The sequence below is a fragment of the Raphanus sativus genome, unplaced genomic scaffold (assembly GCF_000801105.2).
Source record: "Raphanus sativus cultivar WK10039 unplaced genomic scaffold, ASM80110v3 Scaffold0797, whole genome shotgun sequence".
Classification (NCBI taxonomy): Eukaryota; Viridiplantae; Streptophyta; class Magnoliopsida; order Brassicales; family Brassicaceae; genus Raphanus; species Raphanus sativus.
In genome coordinates, this window is record NW_026616113.1 from 8,647 (window position 1) to 17,519 (window position 8,873).

Genomic DNA, 8,873 nt, shown 5'->3' on the forward strand with positions numbered 1-8,873 from the left:
CATTTGGAGATGTCAAGAGATATAGAAGAATGGTTGGGAAACTCATCTACCTTACCATCACAAGACCAGACATATGTTTTGCTGTGAACCAAGTCAGCCAGCAGATGCAAGCACCAAAAGTTCATCATTGGGGCATGGTGGAGAGAATCCTAAGGTATCTAAGAGAAGCACCAGGGCAAGGAATCTGGATGGGATGCAACAGAAGCTCTGAGATAGTTGGATACTGTGATGCGGATTGGGCAGGAGATAGAGTTGATAGGAGATCAACCACTGGATACTGCACATTCATTGGAGGCAACTTGGTCACTTGGAAGAGCAAGAAACAAAAAGTGGTGTCCTGCTCAAGTGCTGAAGCTGAATATAGGGCCATGAGGAAGCTTACAAGCGAGTTGATCTGGATCAAGGGGCTGCTAAAAGACTTGGGGATTGAAGCTACAACTCCAATCACTATGCATTGTGACAACCAGGCGGCTATACACATTGCTAGCAACTCAGTGTTCCATGAAAGAACCAAACACATTGAGGTGGATTGCCATAAGGTGAGGCAAGCAGTTGAACAGAAGGTTATACTCCCATGCTACACCAGAAGTGAAGACCAGCTAGCTGACATCTTCACCAAAGCTGCAAGCTCTAAGGTCTGCGAGTTCATTCATTCAAAGCTTGGACTTGTGGATCTCTCATCTCAGTGATCCCCTTGTCATGAAGTGTTCTACTCTTTCCTTGATATGTTTTTGTCCCACTGGGTTTTGCATATCAAGGTTTTAATGAGGGAATGCTTCATGATCTTCCAAGCTTGACTTGTTCCATATGGTCAAGCTTGAGGGGGAGTGTTGAGATGAAGCAAATAAGCTACAACTAGAGTGTTTGCATAAGAGGGAATCAGGCGCATGAGAAAGAAGCAAAGGGAGAGTTAACTTGAGAAGCAAGTCTGTCCGTACAACCTAAGACCTAAACGTGGAGTGCAAGACAAGGAAGTGAGGCAGGTTGAAGTATAAACTCACCTTGACACTTACCTTGACGAGAATGAGGCAAAGGAGACGTTGGAGGAGCAGATCACATGTGTGGTGAAGCTTCAAAGTCAAATGGACCGTTAGGACAGGTCGCTTTCCATGAGCAGACTGCGCAAGACAGTCTTGGACTCACCTCAGCTTTGTTTAATCTTTCTCTAGATATTTGTTGTCACAATATTATTATATTCCTCCTGATTCACCTATTTATGTAACACTCTTATGATCTAAATTAATACACAAGAATTATTTCTCTAAGTCTCTCTCTCTTTACTCGTCACTCTCTCACTCTTTCTCACAATGTTCTTCATTTAATCATACTTTGATTCTCATAATCTCTCAATGCCCAACTTGTCTACAATCGCTTTTGAGACAAGATTCACACAAGAACCAGAGTCACAAAGAGCTTCCTTAAATTCTACTCCAGCAATGGAACATGGAAAAGCAAACTTTCCAGGGTCATCAACCTTAGGCAACACCTTCAGGTGTCTAGGTGGAATCGGATAGGGAACCTTAGGAACATAGACTCGCACTGGTGGAATATCAGTAGATCCGTCGGGAGCGGGAGCAGTCGTGGGAGCAGTCGCGGGAGCAGTCACTCTAGAGCTAGCAGACTGCTCTGTTCTCTGTTCTGCGCCCAGAACAGTCTCAGCGAACAGTTGTTCTACTTGTTTTTCCTCAGATTTCTCACGTCTCTGCTCGGTTGCATTACAGTGCTCAACCCTAGGATTCATCACACTTTTTCCACGAATGATCTCTTGCTGTCTTTTAACAGTTTCAGCAGTTTGAGCAAGCTGAACATCAATCTTCTTTATGTGGTTGCTCACAGTATCATATTTTGAATTCAGCTCGGTGAACATGCTGTCCATCCTGGTGTTGATGTCTGTGGTAACCTGATTCAGTGCCTTGACCTGAAGTTGCTGGCTCTGGAGCATCTGCTGCATCATAATGTTCAGATTTTTCAGATCATCTGGCGGACTGTTCCCTGCAGTCGGAGCACTCGCGGCTGGAACAACTTGTTGATTGCTCTGTGGGATGGTGTTCTGATACCCAGATCCTTGTGCCTGGTTGTTCTGCAGTAGCTGATCGACCTTAGCTGTTAGCTCATCAATTTTCTGGGTGTGTACACTGTTCCCTTTCTTGGAGCGGTTGCTCTCCTGATTCTCATTGGCTGAGCTAGCTGCCATGTTCTCAATCAGCTGGAGCGCTCCATCAGTGGTCTGAGTCATGAAGTCTCCATTGCTCGAAGAGTTTAGAGCACCTTGGTATTTCCAGTCCACCCCATCATAGAAAATGCCCAGGAGGTAATCATCATCAAATCCATGGTGAGGGCATTCTCTCTGGTAGTCATTGAAGCGCGCCCATGCGTCACAAAAAGGCTCATCATGGAGCTGTCTGAATGAGGTGATCTTGTTTCTCAATGTAGCTGTTCTCGCCTTAGAGTAGAAATGGTTGAGGAACGCTGATCGGACCTGTTCCCACGAAGTGAGAGAGCCGGTAGGGAGAGAGTTCAACCACCGTGCAGCTTTTCCATCAAGAGAGAATGGGAATAGCATGCACTTGATGTAGTCTGGTGGCACACCATTCGCACGAGTGAAACTGCAGACTTTTTCGAAATTCTCAATATGCTCCATTGGAATTTCTGCAGAGAGACCAGAGAACACTTTTCGCTGCACCAGATCAATCAGAGCAGGCTTGATCTCGAAGTCCTGCCTGGTGCAGAGTGGAGGAACAATGGCAGAGCGCGTAGTAGGAATGTTCCGCGGAAGGTTTCTCTCCCCGATTGGAACAGTCTGCGCAGCTTGTTCTTGCCGCGCGAGAGCAGCCTGTTGAGCATATTGTTCTGCAGCTGCTTGCTGAGCTTGGATGGTCTGCTGCATCTGAAGCATCTGTTGTTGCATCAGTTGCATTGCTGCAGCGAGATCATCTTGATGACCGTGATCACCCATGGTGGTGTCAGTAGGCCTTGGCTGTTGTCTGTTCTGATTTTCTAAACCTTGCGATCTCCTGCAACAAAGAGAAAAGAGCAAGTTAGAGGTCTTAGACTAAATAAATAACCGAAAAATAAAGGTAAAAAGATGGTCCCCGGCAACGGCGCCAAATTGATATTCGTGTTCACGCACACCAATTAACCTAATGTGCACACTACCACAATCGAATGGTATGTCGATGTAGCACTTTAGGATCGAATCCACAGATACCAACTCTTACACTTTATTTCTATTGGATCAATACTTAGCTAAAACAAATATGGGGTTTTGTTTTGAGGGTAACGTGCAAAGCAAGTAAAATAATATAAATGAGAATTCAATTTAAAGAGAAGCCAGCCTAGGGTTACTTCATCGGGTGTTAAAACTTGTGAGCCAAACAATTATTCAAGTGCTAATAAGAACAGTCTAGAACTCGGATCACTCAAGTAGAACAGCCCACTGTCGTGGTACTGCTCCCTATGCTGATCGATCTCACCGTCTAACTGTCGTTGAGGTGAGAAGCGATCGCAAGCAATAGAGATCAAGTCCGATAGGTTCACAAAACACCCTAATATCTACTTTCGCTGATCAGGGATGCAATGCTCATTCAAAACAGATCTAGCAACCTATTACACGGTTAATGAACAGGTTAAACCTATGATCTAACATTAAGCGGCCAGTTTAATACAAGCAATAAGAACAGTTATGAATGAAGACAATCAATGGATTCACTTATCTATGTTTAGCTCACGAAATCAACACCCTAGAACCCTAGACAAGCTAGCCGACTACTCAGCCATGACACAAGAGATCAAAGACATGGATACTGAATAATACTTCATAAAAATAACAGAAACAAAGAGAGGGTTCAGGATAATCTTCTCTATGGAGAGAGAGATGGAGCCTTCTCCCTTTACAATAAGCAAATCCAATAAATCTCAAAGTCTCCAATGGTTTCTTGTGTCTAGAATAGCGTAGAATGATGTAGAAAAATAGAAAAAGAAGTTATATCAAAAGCCACAGGCGGCCAGAGAGAAAAAGAGGATAATTAGGGCAAATCCCGAGATGTTGTATTTTCCTTATTCGTCGGGAACAACCGCGGGATCACTCCGTCTGCTTGTTCCGCTTGATCGGGAACAGTCATCAGACTGTTCTGCGTGAAAATCACCAAACTGCACTGTTTTCTGCTTCTTTTGTTCCAGCAGGTCCATCTCCCATCCAGTGCAACTCCAGACCTGTAATGACTCGAAAAGGACTAGAAAGACTCGATAAAGACTTGAAAACCAATTAGAAAACATATATACAATGATGTATAAAACACCATATATCAGATATCTTCTTGCTCACAACACTTATGAGATTTATTCAACTTCCTTGTTATTCTCCACTGATTAGTGGTTCCAAATAAATCTTCTTAGATCGTGGTTCATCCTGGTTTGTTAAGAATCATGAAGATAATGGCATATGTCCGAACAGGCTAATCTGGAATCATCTGGATAGAAGGTGGGATATCTTCTTGCTCACAACACTTATGAGATTTATTCAACTTCCTGGTTATTCTCAACTGATTCGTGGTTCCAAATAAAGCTTCTTAGATCGTGTTTCATCCTGGTTTGATAAGAATCATGAAGATACTGCCAAATGTCCGAACAGGCTAATCTGGAATCATCTGGATAGAAAGTGGGATATCTTCTTACTCACAACTCCTATGAGATTTATTCAACTTCCTGGTTATTCTCCACTGATTAGTGGTTCAAATAAAGCTTCTTATATCGTGGTTCATCCTGGTTTGATAAGAATCATGAAGATAATGGCATATGTCCGAACAGGCTAATCTGTAATCATCTGGATAGAAGGTGGGATATCTTCTTGATCACAACACTTATGAGATTTATTCAACTTCCTGGTTATTCTCCACTGATTATGGTTCCAAATAAAGCTTCTTAGATCGTGGTTCATCCTGGTTTGATAAGAATCATGAAGATAATGGCATATGTCCGAACAGGCTAATCTGGAATCATCTGGATAGAAGGTGGGATATCTTCTTGCTCACAACACTTATGAGATTTATTCAACTTCCTGGTTATTCTCCACTGATTAGTGGTTCCAAATAAAGCTTCTTAGATCGTGTTTCATCCTGGTTTGATAAGAATCATGAAGATATTGCCATATGTCCGAACAGGCTAATCTGGAATCATCTGGATAGAAAGTGGGATATCTTCTTACTCACAACTCCTATGAGATTTATTCAACTTCCTGGTTATTCTCCACTGATTAGTGGTTCCAAATAAAGCTTCTTAGATCGTGGTTCATCCTGGTTTGATAAGAATCATGAAGATAATGGCATATGTCCGAACAGGCTAATCTGGAATCATCTGGATAGAAGGTGGGATATCTTCTTGATCACAACAATTATGAGATTTATTCAACTTCCTGGTTATTCTCCACTGATTAGTGGTTCCAAATAAAGCTTCTTAGATCGTGGTTCATCCTGGTTTGATAAGAATCATGAAGATAATGGCATATGTCCGAACAGGCTAATCTGGAATCATCTGGATAGAAGGTGGGATATCTTCTTGCTCACAACACTTATGAGATTTATTCAACTTCCTGGTTATTCTCCACTGATTAGTGGTTCCAAATAAAGCTTCTTAGATCGTGTTTCATCCTGGTTTGATAAGAATCATGAAGATATTGCCATATGTCCGAACAGGCTAATCTGGAATCATCTGGATAGAAAGTGGGATATCTTCTTACTCACAACTCCTATGAGATTTATTCAACTTCCTGGTTATTCTCCACTGATTAGTGGTTCCAAATAAAGCTTCTTAGATCGTGGTTCATCCTGGTTTGATAAGAATCATGAAGATAATGGCATATGTCCGAACAGGCTAATCTGGAATCATCTGGATAAAAGGTGGGATATCTTCTTGCTCACAACACTTATGAGATTTATTCAACTTCCTGGTTATTCTCCACTGATTAGTGGTTCCAAATAAAGCTTCTTAGATCGTGGTTCATCCTGGTTTGATAAGAATCATGAAGATAATGGCATATGTCCGAACAGGCTAATCTGGAATCATCTGGATAGAAGGTGGGATATCTTCTTGCTCACAACACTTATGAGATTTATTCAACTTCCTGGTTATTCTCCACTGATTAGTGGTTCCAAATAAAGCTTCTTAGATCGTGTTTCATCCTGGTTTGATAAGAATCATGAAGATATTGCCATATGTCCGAACAGGCTAATCTGGAATCATCTGGATAGAAAGTGGGATATCTTCTTACTCACAACTCCTATGAGATTTATTCAACTTCCTGGTTATTCTCCACTGATTAGTGGTTCCAAATAAAGCTTCTTATATCGTGGTTCATCCTGGTTTGATAAGAATCATGAAGATAATGGCATATGTCCGAACAGGCTAATCTGGAATCATCTGGATAGAAGGTGGGATATCTTCTTACTCACAACACTTATGAGATTTATTCAACTTCCTGGTTATTCTCCACTGATTAGTGGTTCCAAATAAAGCTTCTTAGATCGTGGTTCATCCTGGTTTGATAAGAATCATGAAGATAATGGCATATGTCCGAACAGGCTAATCTGGAATCATCTGGATAGAAGGTGGGATATCTTCTTGCTCACAACACTTATGAGATTTATTCAACTTCCTGGTTATTCTCCACTGATTAGTTGTTCCAAATAAAGCTTCTTAGATCGTGGTTCATCCTGGTTTGATAAGAATCATGAAGATAATGGCATATGTCCGAACAGGCTAATCTGGAATCATCTGGATAGAAGGTGGGATATCTTCTTGCTCACAACACTTATGAGATTTATTCAACTTCCTGGTTATTCTCCACTGATTAGTGGTTCCAAATAAAGCTTCTTAGATCGTGTTCATCCTGGTTTGATAAGAATCATGAAGATATTGCCATATGTCCGAACAGGCTAATCTGGAATCATCTGGATAGAAAGTGGGATATCTTCTTACTCACAACTCCTATGAGATTTATTCAACTTCCTGGTTATTCTCCACTGATTAGTGGTTCCAAATAAAGCTTCTTAGATCGTGGTTCATCCTGGTTTGATAAGAATCATGAAGATAATGGCATATGTCCGAACAGGCTAATCTGGAATCATCTGGATAGAAGGTGGGATATCTTCTTGACTCACAACACTTATGAGATTTATTCAACTTCCTGGTTATTCTCCACTGATTAGTGGTTCAAAATAAAGCTTCTTAGATCGTGGTTCATCCTGGTTTGATAAGAATCATGAAGATAATGGCATATGTCCGAACAGGCTAATCTGGAATCATCTGGATAGAAGGTGGGATATCTTCTTGCTCACAACACTTATGAGATTTATTCAACTTCCTGGTTATTCTCCACTGATTAGTGGTTCCAAATAAAGCTTCTTAGATCGTGGTTCATCCTGGTTTGATAAGAATCATGAAGATATTGCCATATGTCCGAACAGGCTAATCTGGAATCATCTGGATAGAAAGTGGGATATCTTCTTACTCACAACTCCTATGAGATTTATTCAACTTCCTGGTTATTCTCCACTGATTAGTGGTTCCAAATAAAGCTTCTTAGATCGTGGTTCATCCTGGTTTGATAAGAATCATGAAGATAATGGCATATGTCCGAACAGGCTAATCTGGAATCATCTGGATAGAAAGGTGGGATATCTTCTTGCTCACAACACTTATGAGATTTATTCAACTTCCTGGTTATTCTCCACTGATTAGTGGTTCCAAATAAAGCTTCTTAGATCGTGGTTCATCCTGGTTTGATAAGAATCATGAAGATAATGGCATATGTCCGAACAGGCTAATCTGGAATCATCTGGATAGAAGGTGGGATATCTTCTTGCTCACAACACTTATGAGATTTATTCAACTTCCTGGTTATTCTCAACTGATTAGTTGTTCCAAATAAAGCTTCTTAGATCGTGTTTCATCCTGGTTTGATAAGAATCATGAAGATATTGTCATATGTCCGAACAGGCTAATCTGGAATCATCTGGATAGAAAGTGGGATATCTTCTTACTCACAACTCCTATGAGATTTATTCAACTTCCTGGTTATTCTCCACTGATTAGTGGTTCCAAATAAAGCTTCTTAGATCGTGGTTCATCCTGGTTTGATAAGAATCATGAAGATATTGGCATATGTCCGAACAGGCTAATCTGGAATCATCTGGATAAAAGTGGGATATCTTCTTACTCACAACACTTATGAGATTTATTCAACTTCCTGGTTATTCTCCACTGATTAGTTGTTCCAAATAAAGCTTCTTAGATCGTGGTTCATCCTGGTTTGATAAGAATCATGAAGATATTGCCATATGTCCGAACAGGCTAATCTGGAATCATCTGGATAGAAAGTGGGATATCTTCTTACTCACAACTCCTATGAGATTTATTCAACTTCCTGGTTATTCTCCACTGATTAGTGGTTCCAAATAAAGCTTCTTAGATCGTGGTTCATCCTGGTTTGATAAGAATCATGAAGATAATGGCATATGTCCGAACAGGCTAATCTGGAATCATCTGGATAGAAAGTGGGATATCTTCTTACTCACAACACTTATGAGATTTATTCAACTTCCTGGTTATTCTCCACTGATTAGTGGTTCCAAATAAAGCTTCTTAGATCGTGTTTCATCCTGGTTTGATAAGAATCATGAAGATATTGCCATATGTCCGAACAGGCTAATCTGGAATCATCTGGATAGAAGGTGGGATATCTTCTTACTCACAACACTTATGAGATTTATTCAACTTCCTGGTTATTCTCCACTGATTAGTGGTTCCAAATAAAGCTTCTTAGATCGTGGTTCATCCTGGTTTGATAAGAATCATGAAGATAATGGCATATGTCCGAA

The 8,873-nt window shown here is 40.8% G+C and overlaps 1 non-coding gene across 1 annotated transcript; it reads left to right on the plus strand.

Moving 5' to 3' along the window:
- The first annotated feature begins 2,324 nt into the window (after positions 1–2,324).
- Positions 2,325–2,431, plus strand: LOC130503100 (small nucleolar RNA R71). The gene has a single exon (XR_008940642.1). It is a non-coding gene; the product is annotated as a small nucleolar RNA R71 (small nucleolar RNA).
- The last annotated feature ends 6,442 nt before the right edge of the window (positions 2,432–8,873 follow it).